This window comes from Prinia subflava, chromosome 9 (assembly GCF_021018805.1).
Source record: "Prinia subflava isolate CZ2003 ecotype Zambia chromosome 9, Cam_Psub_1.2, whole genome shotgun sequence".
Lineage (NCBI taxonomy): Eukaryota > Metazoa > Chordata > Aves > Passeriformes > Cisticolidae > Prinia > Prinia subflava.
In genome coordinates, this window is record NC_086255.1 from 3111812 (window position 1) to 3130414 (window position 18603).

Sequence of the window (18603 nt, forward strand, 5' to 3'; positions counted from 1 at the left end):
GAAACTAAGGAATGGTCTTCACCACAAAGGTCTGTTGCTTTGATAGTGTTGCTGTTAAAGCAGCAAAAATCCTCCTGGGGACACAATTCAGTCGCTAAAAGAAATGCAGACACCAGTGCAGCTTCTTCCAGTTTGGAAAGGAAAATAAGCAAGATGGTACAGGACATGTTTACACTAGTGTAATTGTATCAAAATAGGACTTCCAATGGATAACTGCTTCAGTTTAAAAACCCAAAAATCCTCTCTGTAGCAGGCACTGCTGTGACAGTGGCTGTATTCAGGGGAATTGTCCTTTGCTTCAACACACACAACAATTCAGACTGCTTTGTGATTCTGTGGTTCTGAATTAACCTGGCGATGAGCAGCTTTTGGCTGAGATTTGGCTACAGCGCTTTGTTTTCCCCTAAGAAGCCCTTCAATCAAAATGCAGAATTGGAAGGGTGAGTGCAGGTAGCTTTGGTGCCCGTGCATGGATGGAATCACTCCCAAATTCCCAGCTGACCTCTGGGATTGTGTTCCTTCTTTAACTCCCCAGCCAGATCCAGTGCCGGTCCCACCTGGTGACGGTGCCCACACCAGGCTGTGCTGGGTGGCCCTGGGTTGTCTGGATGGCAATGGAGGGGACAAGGCTCAGCCTGCTCAGTCCCCTTTGTGCTTGTGTTCCAACACTGCTTCACACCGGGCAGGCCACGGGCGCCACCTCATCTGCATTTCCCTCCTCGCTCCCGAGCCGACACCACGCTTGCTACATCTCTGGTGACCAGAGAGATTTAAGACACAATTGTACTATCAATGAAATGCAACTTATGCCTTCCAGGCACCGAAATCCTTGGAGGGCCTCGTGCAGGGCTGCACTGCTTCAGTTTTATGCTGGTAAGTTCTAATTAGCATAGGAGACTGCAGGCTTTGCTGAGGAGGATGCTGGCCGGGAAGCAGCTTCTCCTGCCCTGCCCAGGGACTCTGCAGCAGCCACTTCATCTCCGCTCCCCGGGTACCTCTGTGACTCACCAGCCCGCTGGTGCTTTGGGACTGGGATGATCTTCCCAAGGACAGCCAGCACAAGGAAGACAAGGTCAGGGCTGTTGGCTGGGCCAGCTTTGCTCGACCTTGCCCCACCCCTTGTCTCTAACAGGGTTAGATGCCCCAGGGCAGACTGACAAACAGAAATATCCCTTCCAGCTTCCCACAGCCAGCAGCATGAACCCAGAGATGGTGCCTCCTAGATAGCCCCTGTGCAGTAAGACCTGTATCCCACAAGTATTTCAGCCCCATGATCTGATTTGGCTCCGCAGCATTTCGGGTGCACTATTTAATTTTGTACCGCGAGAAAAGACGCTCAGATATAAAATCTGATACATAGTGGTGATTTGATGTATTCTTGTGTTATAAGAATTGGTGCATCCTCATCCCCTATTCCCTCTCCCACACCCTTGAGGGTTTTACAGACATCTGTCATAGCCCCTTTGGCCAGCTCTTTTGCAGACAGATCTCAGATGATGCCCCAGGCATGACTGTAATTCAAACAGTGAGTGACAGATAGAATAAGGGGCCGTGACTCAGGGCTGAGGAACACAAGCCCACGTTTCACTCCAAACACCAGCAATGCCCATGCTGGGGCATTCCCAGTGTCTGGAATGCCCAGTCCACCCTTTCATTTTGTAACAGAACTCTTTTCTGTCTACATTAAAATGTTAAATCTCCCAACAGCTTACAAAACAATAACAACTGTGGAATTAGAGGCTGGAGGTTGTAGGGTTCCCAGTCAAGGTATTACAGCATGCTGGAAGCAGAGGCCATTGAAACAAGCTGGAGTTTATGGAAGGTAAAGGTTGAGGAAGTCCATGATAAGGGAGAGGGAGCAGGAAGTGCATTTCTCTGATAACTATTTGTTTAGAAACACCTGGCACATACATCAAATTAGGGCATCCAAATGCCCTTCAAACTTTAAACCAGACAGATTGATTCAAGCACCTTTCATTAAACTTTCCTGGAAAGATTAAACATCAGCCCTGTGTTATATCAGCAGAACAATTCTGCCCATGCAGCGATGACATTAACATGTTTTATGGAAGGGGTGTACAAATGTGCATGCACTCTGTGAGCCTTTTCTCCAGACTTGTAATTCCTCGCTTAAGAATATAAACCGAAGAAAATGGGAATAAAAATACCCCAACAGTTCTGCATAATGATTTCACACACATGCAGGGGTAAAAACCCCACAACAGGATTATGAAAAGAGAATTTTATTGTACACTGGCATCCTTTTGCTCATGTTTGCAAAGGGAAATGGATTTGAGAATTTCCCACCGATTTGAATTCAGTGGCTGTAGTAGGGCAGAAGTAATATGTATTGCCTCGTTCTAATCATTGATTCAATTCAAGAGTTCTCAGCATGGAACTCTTTTTCTTTCTCAATGGGAATAAATTTTCCAAGAAGGGATAACACCAACATATTATAGAAAACATCACCCAGCCCCTAAATTTGTGCGACTTGGTGGAAATCAGTCAAAATCTATATTTAATTTGATGTGGGGAAAGTACGATGCCGAGCCCAGATTACAACACAACTGCTACTATTACGATCAATGTACTGTTGAACTAAATTGTTTTATATATTGTATTAGGGGATCCCAGGTGTTTTGCTGGTCTTACAGCCCACTTGTTGCTGCAGTCGAAGCTAGGAAAGGATTAATAAATTCTGGTATTATGTGTGGGTACCCCATCCCCTGCCAACCCATGCTTGTCTCCCCACCACAACCACATCCCTGTATTTAAAAGAGAAACATGAACTCCACCAGAGCCTTGTCTCCCCCAGATCCTGCAGAATGCAGCCTCATGGCTCTGTCACCTCTGCTGCACGGGGCACAGGCACAGTAATACATTAACACGAGGTCATAGCCTGACAAATGCTCCTCAGGCAGCGAAACCAGCACTGCCATAAACCCAGCCCTGCTCCTGCCCCCGCCGCTCCTTCCTCCCGCCGCAGCCTCTCCTGGCGCGAGCACGTGTCCCACGAGGCTGAAGGCACAACCAGCCTGGGCAACAGATCCAGCTGAAAATAAGCTTTTTTCACTCTCCCCCTCTTTCCCAGGATTAGTGTTCAGCTGGATCTGTTCCCTGATCCACTTCACCTTGCAGCTGCACAAATGCTGGTGCTGGCAGCAGGAGGAGGCAGGGAGGGCTGGGAGCGCGTGGCCGGGGCCCAGAGGAGCCAACTGCTCCTGGAGGCTCTTGCAGCAGCAGCTGAGCACAAACGGCTATTTTTTTTTTTAGTGGGCTTGGTTTTCTTTCAAGATTAGGGAGAGCTGAGAGAGTTTCTGCCCAGACTGCAAATAACCCACACTTTGCCAAGCAGGAGCTCAAAGTGCAGCGTGATCCCGGAGCAGGACATCGCCAGGGATGTGCAAGTCCTGCTCCTGGAGGCAGAGGGCAGGAAGGGCAGGACTGAGGAGGATTTGGGGTCTCAGGACCCTTCTAGAGCACACTGAGCACCCACAGCAGTGTGGGACCACAGCTGGGGGACCCAGCACCTCAAGTACCAAGGCAGCAAGAGTCCAAATAAGGGTCATCTCCCATAAGGAATCCACTTGAGATACTCCCATGGAATACTGAGAACTGTTATTCCTGGCAACTTCCACTCTGAAACCTGCCTTGGTGGTTTCTTTTTCATGACGACAAGCAAGATTCACTGTTCTTTTAAACCAGAAAGAAAAAAAAGAGTTTAATGCATCTACCCTTCTTTCCCTGGGCTCCCACCAAGACCTTGTGGCATGAATGAGTCTTTTTCATTTGTATGAAGTTACTGTTACGGTATGAAACTCCAAGTCTGGGTTGAAAACCTTTAAAATGTGTAAAAAATAGTGTCACAGTAATTAAATTCTAAAAACTGATCCTAAAATGGAGGGAGAAGTATGATCTAAGATCATACACTGCCTTTAGGAGCAATTTTTTTCTACCGGTGCAATCCCTCACACTGGATGACATCCTTACAGTAAATAATAGAAAAAGTGATGTGAACCATCCTGCTAATGAACTTGCTTTCACAAGACTGATACCAAATGTTGGAATTTTGGCTCCCCTCTAGAAGTAATTGTTTTCAATGGTGCTTATGTACTCGTGTCAGCCTGGTGTGAGATCAAATCTATGAGAAAAACAACCCCTCTTCTAAATGCTCAGATCTAGAACAGTTTACCAAATATATTTTGGAACAAATCCATCCCTGGTTTGCATCAATCACAGGAGTGAAATGAACAATGTGCTTCTTTTAATGCATTTTATTTTCAAGTTAAAATAGGGTGCTAATATTAAAAGTGGAGTATGTAGAAAAACAAACCAGTTCATTTCTCCATTTCTCCAAATTTACACTCACAAAATCCTTTAAGGAAAATGCCTTCCTGTATTCAAATTCCAGCTTACTGGAATTGTATTACAGGCAGATGAACCAAACTCTTGACTTACATTTCCAGAAAACAAGTGTTTCCTGCCACCCATTTGTAAAAAAAACCATGAGCACCTTCTCAATTATTGTAATGATTATCCATTATAACCTAGCCAACATATCTGCGCCAAACCAGTTACATTTTAAAAACTGGTAAAAAATAAATGGGGTATTGACGTTGGTGCTGGATCCTCAGCGTTCCTCACGTCCAAATCTCATTTCTAATGATCAAGCGCGGCTCAGAAGGATCCAGGCAGGATTTGTGGCTGCCTGTTCCTGCATAGCACTGAGTAACTAAGTTGCACAAACACTGGGAGCAGTAACATAACTGGTCTATTCTAGTCAACAGATACTCGCTCTAAATCTGCAGGGAGAGAGATGCTGGCGCTGAAATTTATGCACTGAGAGTCATCCAGCTGAAGTCACCGTGACTCCTCGCGCTACATAAAAGCGACGCAGCAGCACCGTCTTTGCAGGATCAAGGCCCACATTTGCATCTGCAAATCAACCCTTTTATGAAAAGCAGGCTGTAAATTTTATTGATTATTATTTTTTTTTTAGTTCCTGGAGCCGTAGCAGTGTAGCAGGAGGTGCTGCTCCCAGGCTGACGTGTCGGTGAAGTGTAGAGGCAAAGTGTGATTGTGCTCCCGGTTGGCGGAGCCTCATGTGATGGGCGCTCAGCTGCTCGAGCCAGCATGTGGGTCAGGAAACAATATCCCAACATCACCATTCCCCTGAATCCCCTGCTCAGGAAGAACAACTTATTCACAAGAGAAGCATGTCAACCCTTCCTAAAAATAATTACAAATTCATCAAATAGAACCCGTACAGACACAGGGGCTGCAGATTTTCTGTTCTGTTTTAGTGAGTAAAGCTGCAACGCTGGGCGAGCAGCATTATTCCAGCAAGGGAGGTGAGCCCTGGTTGGCAGGGAAAGGGGGCATTGTGTAAATCCTGCACCCCAAACAGCCAGTTCTTATACTGGAGGGAATCGTAGGAAGTGCATTTTTAAAAGTTCATTTGATTTCACAAAAAATGCTGCTGAAAGAGCTTGGTCCCTAATTGTTACTAGGAATTTTTGGTACAGCTACTGATAAATTAAAATAAATAGAATAGGGGAACAGCTTGGATTTGCTTTGCAGGCATTCCTCAGCAGCTATGTTTTCAGGACTATTCTTCTCCAAACAGGGATTATCAGCACAGCAACCCCCAGTTAGTCCATGAGCTTGGATGCCTCAGAGATGTGTGGAACCTCCTTTTTCAGAAATAGCCTACTACTGCCTGAAACATCTGCCCAGGAGTTGGGTAAAATCTAGAAACAACCTGCAGGAAAGCGGCCAGAAGAAAGGTCTGGTCTGTGCCTGCACACAGCAGCACAATCCTCCTCTTGGGCTGTTAATTGTCCCAAAACTGCTGCTCCCAAGCTCTGGGAAGCCCAAACACCCCACTCTTAAGCACACACTAAATTTTACACAAACCAGCGAGGCGCTGGAGGAGCTGAAGCTCCTTCAAGGTTGGACAGCAGCTGAATGGAAGTTTTAAAAGCTGCAATTTGAAGTTAAACCCCCGTCGTTCCAGGCCTCCCACTGAACCCACTGTGTATCTTCTTTCCGAGCATCTCATTACAAAGGCTATTTCACACTTGATGAATGTTCGATCGCAATCCAAATAGTTTGAAGAAAAATCCGCATGCCTGAGGATTGCCCCCTGCTAAACTCGAAGATGTGTAGCTTAAGAGCTTTCTCCTTTACAACCTGTAACCTAATTGCTCTGGTAATGAAATAATTATTTGTGTCTTTGGCCTCAACTTATGTCACTGCCTTTGTTTACATCATGAACTCAAGGTTATTTATTAGAAGCAATTGCTGTGTGCCTGCCCGACAACCCCATACATTGTGAATTGAATGTTTAACAAAGCAAATTGGGTAAAGGAAATAGAGAGCGGGGTCGTGGTGTAAAAAATCCCCACTGCAATGCCAGGAGCAAGGCCTTGGTCGGTGCAGATCCCTCCATCCACTGCAGCCCCTGGCCCACGTGCAAAGGAGCTGCCCACAATATTTTGACAGCAGCGCTGCCCAAGAAGGAAACCCAAGAAGTCCCAGTAATACGGAAATTGTGATTTGCATGTTGAGGTTTCCTTCAGACAGGCAGAGTTTTCCTTTAGAGGGACTTCTGCCAAAGGGAAAAGTGCAGAATTAGATCCGTCTTCCAGCCGAAAGCTGCTGAGTTTGGCTAAAATCTCCGTGGAGGTGCCTGGCTGTACCCACACGGTGCAGAGCCTGGGCGTCACGGGGTGGCCACAGCTGTGGCCATCTCTGCACTGACACCGCGGGGAATTCTGCCGAGCTGAGGCCAAGTGAGGCTCCGGCTTCTCCGGGACAGCGGGGCAGCCCCCGGCAGCAGGTGCTGGCAGCACAAATGATGGACGTGGTGTAAATATCCACTGAGGACGTACAGCGTGCTCACAAGAATCAGGATCTTTAGGCCCTTAACCGTGTAATTTCGCCCACAAAAACTGAAGCTCGCTTATTTATTGTGATGGACAATTGAGCTGGTTCAAGGGTTTTATTTGAGCAGAAAAGGAATGTACTGTTTCCCAGGCTGATTGAGAAGCACGGGATATATATAATGCAGGAGGCTCGATGATTATAGAACAAAAAGATGGGATCACCACCTGCCCACATTCTTGTGATAAGCAGATGAAGAACGTCTGTCAAAACATTAATTCCCAAATCTACGGGGGTAATACAGAATACAAATACAAATAGCTGCGCGCCGAGCGCGCTCTCGTTATCTCGCACCCAGCCGAACGCCCCGCCGCGACTGCACCGTGCTCACGGCAAGCCGGGCGCTCCGAGGGGCCGGACGCGGCAGCCCCTGGGCCTCGGGGATGTCAACAGCGCGGGCCGCGCATCCCCGCGGCCTCGATCCGCCGGCCCCCGCGCATCCGCCCGGCCGCGGTGCGGGGCCGCCGGGCGGGAAGCGAGCGCGGCGCGGGGCCGAGCCGGGCTTCCCCCCGGGGCCGGCGGCGGTGCCCGGGCCGCTGCGGAGCCCGGCTGAGCGCGGGTGGCCGAACAAAGGCGGCGGCGGCGGCCGCCCCTGCCCGGCCCCCCCGCCCTCCGCGGGCCCGGGAGCGCAACAGGCGCCGCGCCCCGCGGAGCCCCTTCCGCGGCCCGGAGCCCCGCCGAGCCCCTGCCCTGCCCCGCACGGTCCCGGTGCCGCTCCCCACCCCCGGCGCCTCCCCCGCCCCTTCCTCGCTGCGTCTGTTTGTACTTTAGCTGATCCACTAATCCCCCGAGAGAGCCTATTTGTAGTGAAGAGTATCTATAGGGGGCGAGGCTGGTCCATGTGGGTTTGTGTCATTGGTTTGCAAGGAGAGACCCCGCCTATTGCCAAAAAAAAAAAAAAAAAAAAAAAAAAAAAAAAAAAAAAAAAAGAGAGAGAGAAAAAGAAGAAGGGAAAAAAAAAAAAAAAAAAGCGAGGCAGTGAGAGCCTCTACCTCTCCTCGCTCTCCGCTCACCCAGCGAGGCGAGGGGGAGCGGCCGCTCCGCCCAACGCCGCCCGGGCACTTTCTGGCTTAAAAAAAAAAAAAAAAAGGGAAAAAAACCCCCAAACAAAAAAGAGGAAAAAAAAAAGCAGGAAAAAAAAAAAAAAGGAAGGAGGAAGGGGGGGAAGAAGAGCGGCCCTCCCCCCCAAGTTGCAATTAGCATCCTCTCCGCTGCTGCTGCGGGGCTCCGGTGCCCCCGTCCGCTCCCGGCGCGGCGGCGGGCGGAGCAGGAGAGCGGGGAAAGGGGGGGTGGGGGGGAAGGATTAAGTTTTTTTTTTTTTTTGTGCGGTGTGCGAGCGGGTGGCGTTTTTAAGGTGGATCTCCGGCAGGCAGAGCCCGGCGGTGGATGCGGGAAGGGATGCGGCGGTGAAGAGCGGCGCGGGGCTGGCGGCGGCCGGGAGCAGGTAAGGGAGCGGCGGCGGCTGCGCTTCCCGGCGAGAAGGACAAGGGAAAAGCGAGGACATCTTTGCTTTAGTCAACCTCACCGGCGAGGGGGACGGAGGAGGCAAAAATAAAAAAAAAAAAAAAAAGAAAAAAGAAAACCCGAGGAGGGGAGGGTAGGTGGAAATGTGATGGTGGTGGGAGGCGGCCGCGCAAGTTGCGCGGGTGGGCGCGGAGCGGCGGGGTGAAGTGGGAAATCTTTTGTTGTGCCGGGCCCCGCATTGTTTACTTAGTGCCGAGAGCCGCCGACAACATCTGCCGGGGGATTAACGGGGCGGCGGCGGCAGGAAAGTTTGGGCAAGGGGGGAACCCCGCGGTGCGGCGCGGCCGATGCTCCGGGGGACGCGCAGCAGCCGCCGCCTTGCGCTGCCTTTATAATATTTTTTATTGGGGGGGGGGGGGATAGTGTATTTAGTTATTGCTTTTTTTTTTCTTCTCTTAATTTTAGGTAGATTACGGGGGCAAAAATGGATTAGTATTTTAATTTTTTTAATTTTAATTTTTTAAAAAATATTTGATTACTGCTCAATAACCGCGCTCGCCCCTCAGTCACTTAGCAACTCTCTACGCTTGTAACCCGCGGAGGTGCGCGGTGTCCGCGGGGCCGCGCCTCGCTCCGCGCCTCCCACCTTGTACCCCTCCGCCAGAGCTCAGAATAATTTCCCCACTATTTATTTATTACATCTATTTCCCCCCTCTATTTGGACATTTTAAACCCTTCCCTGGTATAACTAGGATGGAAAATCAGAGGAGGTGCGTGGATTTAGGCGCTGAGATTGTTCTTTTCACACCACTCCGCCCCACGATAAAAAATAACATTCCCCCCCAAACTTGCAGGACTTGCAGAGGGGGAAAGAATAGCCTTTTGTCCTGCCGAGGGACGTGCCCTAAGGTAAATCCTGGCTGGAGCTTAGCGCCTGGTACTTCGCCGGGTCCCAGGGCTCTGGCTGTGCTGGGGAGGAGGAAAGTAGGAGATGGAGATCTCAAAGTAGTAGAAGTAATTTCTTCTTTCAGCTGCACTTCTCCGCTGCCTTTGAATTGCCTGCAATGAATGTACGTAGCTCTAATTGAAGTACTTTAATCATTCACACTTGATTAAGTATACCGTGACCAGAGGAGAGGAATACACACGGCTCCCTAGCACGGGAGGGATGGGATGACATTTTAATCCCGTGTTTTAAAAAACATCAGGAGAGTAGGAAAGAAACGCTCGGTGGTGACGGTTCTGTGTAACGGTCCCTTGTTTCCATACAGATGGTGGCTTTCCTTCGGGATGGAATCGCACTTATTGTGGATTTTTGGGGAAGAGGGAGGAGGAAAAGGCACGTACTTTTAGGTTTGTTTAAGCAGAGTGAGGAAAATAATGATAGACGAGATGCCTGGTGACAAAATGCTTTTGTTCCTGTTTCCATCAGTGCATAAGGGCGCCGACCTGCTTTAGCATTCTTTAAAGGTCTCTCTTTTCCAAGGAAAATTGAAGACGGTCTCATTATAGGAGAGTGTGTTTGGAATACTATGAGGTATTTATGAATTCAGAGGTGATTGTTGGATCACAGACATTTCAATTACGCATCCTCTAGTAAAAAAAAAAAAAAAAAATTAGTTGTAGCAATGTGTTCTGTAATCTGTTACTTCCATAAAGCTGATTTGTGCTCGAGCTCCGGGGCTGGCTGAGGAATGGGTCCATCCACGGGGCTCAAATCTTAAACAAGGATTTCTGTTCTTTGCCTCGCAAAACTTTCTGCTGCAGGGGCAGCCCAGAGTTCCCATAAAAGCGATTGTTTGGGAAACGTCAGCTATCGTCAGTATTTTTCTGGAAAATCTGGCGTTGTGAATGCAGGGTGGTATTTTTAGAAAGGAGCTTTTTATTTTTGGAGGCGTTTGTGAAACCCACCTGTTAGCCATTAGGGGGGATAGAGGTTGGCTTTCATCCTTAGCAAACCCGGGCGCATCTGGGGGCTGTGGGCTGCTCCTCACTTGATCCAAGCTCTTTCCAGCCATGGGCCATCAAAATATCTTTCCCTTTAAAAGTTATAACCAAGTGTTTCGAAAGCTGAACAGAAAATAAGGTAGTTCTGCCAGAGTGGTGGCACTCTCCTACATTTAGGAACACGGATTGCAGGGGCATTTGACTTTCCCTTTCTCTCCTAGAATTTCAGACTGAGATGCTTCCCTGGTCCAGGGTTTTATTGTCAGTTTTATAGAGTACAAATCATAGATGATGTTTTCTTGCTGTCAGCTTTCCCTCTTGTTAAGGTAGTTTTCCAGCCCATGTGGATGCAGGGGCTTGGCTGGCAGGGTGGCTCCAGAGCCCCGTGGAGCTGCCACCCCACAGCCCCCTTTGCTGACAGCTCCCTCTCATCCCCCCCTGCTCCTCCGAGGGCAAAGTTGTGCCCCTTTTCCACTCCTGCTTTTCCTAGATGGAAAACACTCAAAGGAATTTCCCCACAGCAAGAACTGTACCACAGACTGTCATCTTTAATGCTGGCATTTCAGTGCACAGATTGGTCACTGGGGTCTGGTGATAATATTCCTTGCATCAGGAAAAACACCAGCCTCGAAGTATGAGGTCCCAGGCATGAGCTGGGAGTAACATACTGAAGCCTTTGGCCAGGAAAGTTGATTTATCCATCAGGCTGGCTGCAGTTCAAATAAAACTTCTTCACTTCAGCTGACTCTGGCAAGAATGAAATATAGTAATGAAAAAAAACCCTGAATCTGGGTTTGCCCAACAATTTGGAAAAGGTGGGTTAATTTTCTCTGGGTTTTGGGCTGTTTATTAGCTGTGGGAATGGAAAGAGGCTTCATGTTTAAAGCAGAAGAAATGGAAAAGCTGCTCCAAACACAGCACTGGCAATTTGCAAGTGTTTTGTTAAGATCTGGTGGATGATGCTGTCTCATAAAACCTGATCGGTGTCACATTTACTCCTCACATCAGATCTAGTGAGTATTCCTGTCTTTGCTTTGTATTTTGGTTGTAGTAAGTTAAAGAAGTAAAGACTGGAGCTTCTGGTGAGCAGCTCTTCAGTTTGGGCTGATGACTTACACCTGCCCTAGAAATTGGGGTTTTTTTCAGATCCCTCTGTCCAATTGTGAAGGATATTTATATTATAGACTGAAAGGAGAAATGGTCAGGGCTCACAGGTGAATTAAAGACCATCTATGGGGGGTGCAAGGTGATTTTTGGGGGTCCCCTCGTACAGGGAGGACTGAAACTTCGGAGGGGAGGTTTTGGCAAGTCACAGCTGGTTGGGCTCTTGGTTACTGGGATAAGACAATTGTTTTAGGCAGGAATTGGTGTTTTCTCCATTGCTGTTTGTGGTGCTGGAAGATGGAACTTCAAATGCAGTTTGTCACACCCAGATATAAGGATGTAATTCTAGAATGCAATTTATCATGGTCAGATATGCCTGGGTCCCATATCATTCCTTATGCCATGTTCCCATAGTTTGAGTTTTTGCCTCCTTCTCCTTTGCCAAAGGAAACAAGGTAAGATTTAGGTGAAAGGATGAGAAAGTCATGACCAACCTCGGCAGCAGCGAGATCTTGGAACCCAAATCTTCTCATTGTACCACCCACGTGTTTCCCCCTTCTGCTGTGCCCCGTGGTGGTGAGGAGACTGGAATTTTGGCATTTTACCAGGGAGTCACCACATAACATTCTGTGTGAAGTCAGCAGGAGTTTTGGTGACAGAGCACAGAAGAATCAGTGTCACTTGTTTGGTTCTACAATGGTGCTTTATAAGTGTACACTCCCCTTTCTTGCACCATGAGCCCCAGTGATTTTTTAAGGCCCAGGAATAAACATCTGGAGCTTTTTAGTTTTCGTTTCTCCTCTCTGAGGTGATAATGCAGATGGAACACTGGAGTTTGCTTTTTGTAGGACTTGATCTAGTGAGGGGGGAGCATGGTGGTGCTGTGTGGAAAAGTCATGGGGGCCCTCCTGCCAAAACTTGGGGGGTTTTTTTCACTCTGTAATGTTTTCATTACAGAGTAAAAACCATTACATGGTTTGGGTTGGAAGGGACCTTAAAGCTCTTCCAAACTCCAACCCCCTGCCGTAGACAGAGACACTTTCCATTACACCAGGTAGCTCAAAGCTCCAGGCAGCTTTGCCTTAAACTCTTCCTGGGATGTGCTGTGATTTATTAGAGCCTGGTTGTATTATTTGGATCTTCCATGGGATTATTAGAAAGAAATACAGCTGGAAAAGTTTGAGAGGAAAAACACATGGTGGAACCTGAGTTTTTTACCTGCACCTGCCTGGTCTGAAAGTCAGCGTGGGTGGGATGGAGTTGCTTTGCCTGGTCTGAGGTCTGTAACTGTGTCCTGTGTCAGGAGAAGTGTGGTGAAGAGCAAGGGCAGCGTTTTGGGGGAAAACATCAAAGCTGTGATGCTGCAGAGGATGCCCCAAAGTGCTGTGTGTGTCACTGCCTCGGTTCCCATTGATGGTGTGAATCTGGGTGTTTATGTTTTATTATGTTTTATGTTTGAGCAGGGAGATGTGTGTAGCTCCCAGGGTGTGGATAAGGAGCTGCTGTCAGACCCCTGCAGCAGCCGTGGAGGGAGCTCAGCCTGGTTGAAGCCAGTTTTGTTGGATGCACCAACCCTTCCCTGAGGGCATCGGTGCTGCTGCCTGGTGGGATTGGCAATTTTGGGGTTTTTATAGGATTTTTGCCCATCCTGAAATCCCAGCCAGGAGCAGAGCATGCCCTGGGGATCCTGTGTGCTCATCTCTGCTCTGTGGTTTCACCAGGGGAGCACAGACCCCGGAATCCCTTTGAGGGTCCCTGTGCTCCACAGCTGGCAAGGAGCTGTGTGTCCATGCATGACAGGGTTATTTTGATAATTCAGCCTTGTTTTTCAAATACACGGTCTTCCAGGGTGGATCAAGGTAGACATCTTGATAGGCATCCATAAAATCCCATCTGTTTTGAGACTTTATGTAAGATTCCAATAAAACCCGAATTACTTGAATGCATCAGTTGTAGATTTTAATTATTAATGATTTGCTCCTCCACCCTTATCTGGCAGTGATTTAATGTATCCTTTAAGCCAATAAGAAACAGTGGTCCTGCTGAAAGTAACTGCCCTGCTTCCTCCTGGGCTTCTTTCCATCCCTTCTGATGGAAGTAGGTTTTATGTAGTTTAAATAAACCTTCCTAGTTGTTGAATTTTGGGCTCTCTTCACCCAGGTCCTCTCCCTAATCCCCACCAGCAGCTGGAGCAGTGTGGGATTAGGAAGGATCTTTGCCACCACAGTGGCCAAATCAAGGCTGACCAAATCCCTTAATTTTTGGGCCCAGGTGTAGAGTGCAGGGTTCCTTGGCTGTGAGTTTTTGAGGAGGTGCTGTAGGAAGCTCGTGGAGCTGATTTCCACAGTTCTGCTGCTGTTGCTCCTGTGTACATTCACTGGTGCAATGTTGACAGACAGGCTCTGTGTCTGTGCAACAACACACACCAATTATTACAGAAATAGACCCCTGAAGCACAGCTCGGAGGGAGAACGTGGGGATTACAGACACAATATTTACAAGGAGCCAAGTCTTTAATGAGACCAGGAATAATGCAGATGGATTCTCTGTTGCTAAATATAACAGATATGTAATGGATACTGTCTATCTTATTATTTTTTTTTTTAGTGATCCATTCACATTGCAAAAATAGGAGCTTGTGTGCTGAAGAGGTTGGCACAAAATTGTGGGATATTCCAAAATTAGCCTGGCTTTTGGTTATTACTGTAATGACTATAACATGTGGCTCTGAGAAGCGTGAGTGACTCTGGCTGGGAGCAGGGATGAGCCCCTCTGAAATGCTGATGGTTTGGGACAGTAACAGGTGTACAAGGAGTGCAGGATGGGCCCTGAAAGAGGCAGAGGGAGGAGATGGAAATCTGTAAATCCAGTAGTTTCCATGCAGCTGGCACAGTGTTGGAGCTGGTCAACACTGTGGGGGTAGAAAATAAACACAAGCAGCAATGAATCCCAAGGCTGGTTCCTGTGCAGGCAGTGGATGTCACATCCTGGGGTGTGATGAGCTCTGCAGGAGTGTGGGGAGTGTCCTTTGTGGGTGTTAGCTGGAGAGAAAACCCTGCAAATAAATTCCCTGTTAAAAAACAGGTGAGGCCATATACAAGAGATGCTGGTGGTACCTGTAGAATTGTCATACAGTGTCAAGGTTTTTTGTCATTTTTATGTTGAAAACCAGGTTTTCCATGAGAGAGGATGTTGGAAGGAATCAGTAAATTAAGCGAAGTAATTAGGCTAAACAGTAGATGTTACATTTAAAAGTTAAGAGCCTTAAGCTTTGCTGTGATTAGTTGTGGATGAAATTAATTTCAATTCAATATGTGGAAAACAACCCTTTTCATTAGTTTTTGTGTTCTCATAGTTCTCAAAAGTTTCACGATCCTGCAGCACAAGCTCATGTAGATTTTATATTTGCCACTTGCTTGAGCTCTTCCCTTTTTTCACACAAAAATGGTACAGTGGAACATCAAACCTGGAATTAGGGTATCCCAAAGCTTAATACTGGAATACCTGTGCTAATTTCAGCTTTCCCCTTTGCTGGGATGAGAGCTCGCTCTGGTCTAGCCAGAGGCAGTGAGGCTGTGGCCACTGATTTTTGTTGTGGTTGTTTCTGAAAAAAAACTCTGTTGAGTGATGTGTCACGAGAGAGAATCTGGCCAGGTGTCTCTGCTTGTCTGTTCCACCTTCACCCGTTCCTGTCCCAGATGGGGCTCTGGGTTTTTTAAGGTGCTGGCTGCCAAATTGAGGTGCTCCAGTTCAGTCCCTGTCTGCACATCCAAGTGCCTGATAGGGGAATCAATAGCAGAGAACAGAAATCAGAGCTTGAGGGAAAGGAATGCAAAGAGAAACTGTGGCTGGTAGTGATGAGAACAACAAGCACTTCTGGAAGACATTAGACATAAAACTGGGTTACCACATGAGGTTAATAGAAAAATCATAAATATTACACTTTTTGATGGGGAACAGTAATAGTATGTTCAGTCCCTGTGAGTGTTGTGGTAGAAGGGAATGTTGAGCAGTCACTGCTGCAGTCAGACCTTTGTGCTTCAGCCCTGGTGTCTCTCACTGAAGAGGTTTACAGAGCTAACTGAGCCAGTAATGTGGATTTTTTACTAAGTCTTGAACTACTGAAGAGTTCCTGTGAGCTGTGGCAATGCTTACCTTGTGTTATTGTAGAAAAGCAGTAAGTGGGCCAGGCTGAACACCACAGGCCTGGCAGCTCCACGTGAGCCCTGGGCAAGCATTCCGAGCGTTTATTTGATGGTGGAGGCAGGATGGGGATGCACTCAGCTCCCACTGCTGTGGGTTTAGGGACAGCACATCCTTGAGAACCAACTTGTCTTTTTTTACTTCAAGAGCTCATGAGTGGGATTGATAAAAGTAACTGAGAGGGTTTCATTCCTTAAAATACAGCAAGAAATGCACCTTGGTACAGCAGCACTCTTTGGACTGGGGATGTGCAGAACAACTGACCAAGCCCCAGCAGAGTGTCAGCTCTCAAAATCCGGTGGCAAACCTGGAATAATTTCCAAACAACTCTTTCCAGAAACCTCCCTGAACACTCATTTTTGTCCTCACGCTGTTTAATGTTTGAGCAAGCTGTGATAAGGCAGAGAGTCACCGCAGCTGGAGCTTGAAATGTCACCAAGATTGGGAGAGTGGTAAACAACAAACAGGAGTGACCGCTGGTGACAGCAATTTGTATCGCTTGGCTACAAGCAGGTAATATTTCTCAGATGGCCAACTGTAAATTCCTCTGGCTCAGAGCAAACAGCTCAGGCTGTGGCTCCAGGATGCTGTCTGCAGAAATCATGTCTTTATGGGGCAGCGAGGAGTCGCAAGGCAGCACCAATAATATGATATTATGGCCAAAGGTCTTGTGTGTTCCTTGTCTGTGCTGGCAGGTGGCTGCCAGGCTGGAGGAGGGATGTGGCAGCCACCCTGTCCCTGCTGCCGGTCCAGGAGGGGCTGGGGAGGACTCTGGGAATGCCGAAGGAGCCAGGAAGGGATGCAGGGGAAGGGGCCAGGACCTCCGTCTGCCTGACTTATCCGGGAGAATGTTGGAAGGTAAATTAATTAGGGAATTAGTGTTGTCACGGGGAAAATAAATTGAGTAATGAAGAGTTCTTGGGTCTAGCAGGCAGAGTTTTAACAAGACCTGAAGGCTGGAAGGTGAAGCCAGGGAAAGAATAGAGCTAAGGTCTATGGTTTCAGTACTGATAGTGGTGAAAGATGCTGCAGAAGCTGCTGGTGATTTCTCCACCTTTGGAAATGCCAAGTTCAGGCGTGTTTGTTCATTGGAGTGGGTGAGGCTCAAGCAGGGATTGATTTAGGTAAGTTAGTGTGCAGCATGTCAGGCTGGAGAATCACAGGGGTCTCTTCTGACCTCAGGATCCATGAAAGCCCATCATTAAAATGAGAGCACCTAGGGGTTTGCAGATGCCAAGCATCAGCATGACAGGTTGTCTTCCAGAGGGTGATTGCAGACCTGTGTCTGAAGGGGGAGATTGCAGGGTGGGACCTTGAGCACTCAGGAAAGATTGTAAGTTCATTTCCCACCATTTCCTTTAAAAATGCCTTGTATCTGTCACAGGGATGAGTTACCTCTGTGTCACACTGGGTACTTGGCACAGGGTGAGAAGCTCACAGGAGCAGTATTGGTCCATTTTGTGGCCAGTGCCTGGGTCAGGTGAGAGTTAATTTAGGTACAGGAAGGAAATGAGGGAGGATTCCTTTTTCTGATAGTCATGTGCTGTATCTAATTGTGCAGAATTTAGTCAAGCTCCCAGCCAGCCCTTGGTGACCATGGTACATGAGAAACAACTCTGTCCCTGGTGGGAAACCTGTGAGTACAAGAGTGAAAACTGATCAAAGCAGATCAAATTCAGATTTAAACATTAAATGCACGTTGCTGGGATAGTGATAGGAGCAAAAGCAATATGTTTGTGTGAATGTTAGTTTTTATTTTGATGTGACCATGTCCAGCTGGGTGTTTGCAGGTCTACTCTGCTTTCAGGTGAGTTTGCAGGTGGGTCTGCCCATCTCATCCATCATTCATGGGTGAGGTCTGTGGGATTGCTGGGCTCTGGTCCATGTGGTGCTTGAGTATGCAGGAGCTGTTACGGCAGGAACATTTTGTATGCCTTCTGTATGTGTGTATATATCTATATCCGCCTGTATATCTACCCCTGTATCTATGCACAGAGGTACATGTCTATATTTAAAAATATATATACAGTGGTCTGTGTCTGCTGGGTTTACACTAGGTTTTTAGGTCTAGGAGTCAAATACGTTAAAAACCAGTGTCAAAGAGAACAAGGAGTGGTAAAATGTCAAAATGACAATGTTGATTGGTTTATTTGGCTGCTTGAGGTGTCCCTGTGCTGTCTGATTTCTGGGAGAGGAACTGGAGCAAAGTAGGAATTTGTTGGTGCAATTAAAAGCAGGGCAGTGAGATGGGCTCACATGGTAACACAGCCTGGGCTAATGCTGTGAATTAAGGACATTTAGATGTTTGGCTTTGTATGATTTAGCTTAAACAAACAAACATTAATCTCATTACTCAAGCAAATGAAATAAACCTTTAAGGCACTTAAACCATGCCGATGGTAGGTGTCTGTCAGAGCAGTGAGACCCATTTCTGCACAGGGCATCTCCTCCTGTGAGTAACTTATTCACGGGTGTAAGTGCTCACAGCATGGGCAGCTGCTCTGGGGCTGGTGGAAGAGTCCCACAGCTGCTGCTGAGCTGGAAGGGACCGACGGGGATCCTCAGTGCAGCTCCTGGCCCTGCACAGACACCCAACAATCCCACCCTGTCCCTGAGAGCGCTGTCCAAACGCAGCCTCGGGGCTGTGCCTGTTCCCGGGGGAGCCTGGTCAGTGCTTCCCTCTGGGAAAAGAACCTTCTCCTGTTATCCAACCTAAACCCCCTCATCACATCCCCCTGCACTCCGGGCATTGCACTGGCCTGGCTGGCACAGCCAGGGGCACAGAGGGTGACAGGTTTTGCTGCAGGGCACCAGGCACTGCTGCCTGTGCTGGCACCAGTCAGCCACATCGCTGTGTTACTTCTTTATCCTTCCACTGTAAAAGAGGGGATTGCAAAGTCCTTGTGGGGAGTGTAATAAACCCCCCTAATGCTGTCACAC

The 18603-nt window shown here is 47.9% G+C and overlaps 1 protein-coding gene across 2 annotated transcripts in view; it reads left to right on the forward strand.

The window, feature by feature from the left end:
- Window positions 1-8246: 8246 nt before the first annotated feature.
- CTBP2 (C-terminal binding protein 2) overlaps window positions 8247-18603 on the forward strand; it is a 134177-nt gene continuing 123820 nt past the window's right edge. The window contains exon 1 of one of the 2 annotated variants that reach the window (XM_063405115.1): window positions 8247-8389. The gene's annotated coding sequence lies outside the window, so the exon portion shown is untranslated. Of the gene's footprint in view, window positions 8543-18603 lie in introns of both variants that reach the window. The other variant, XM_063405116.1, reaches the window with a different exon arrangement.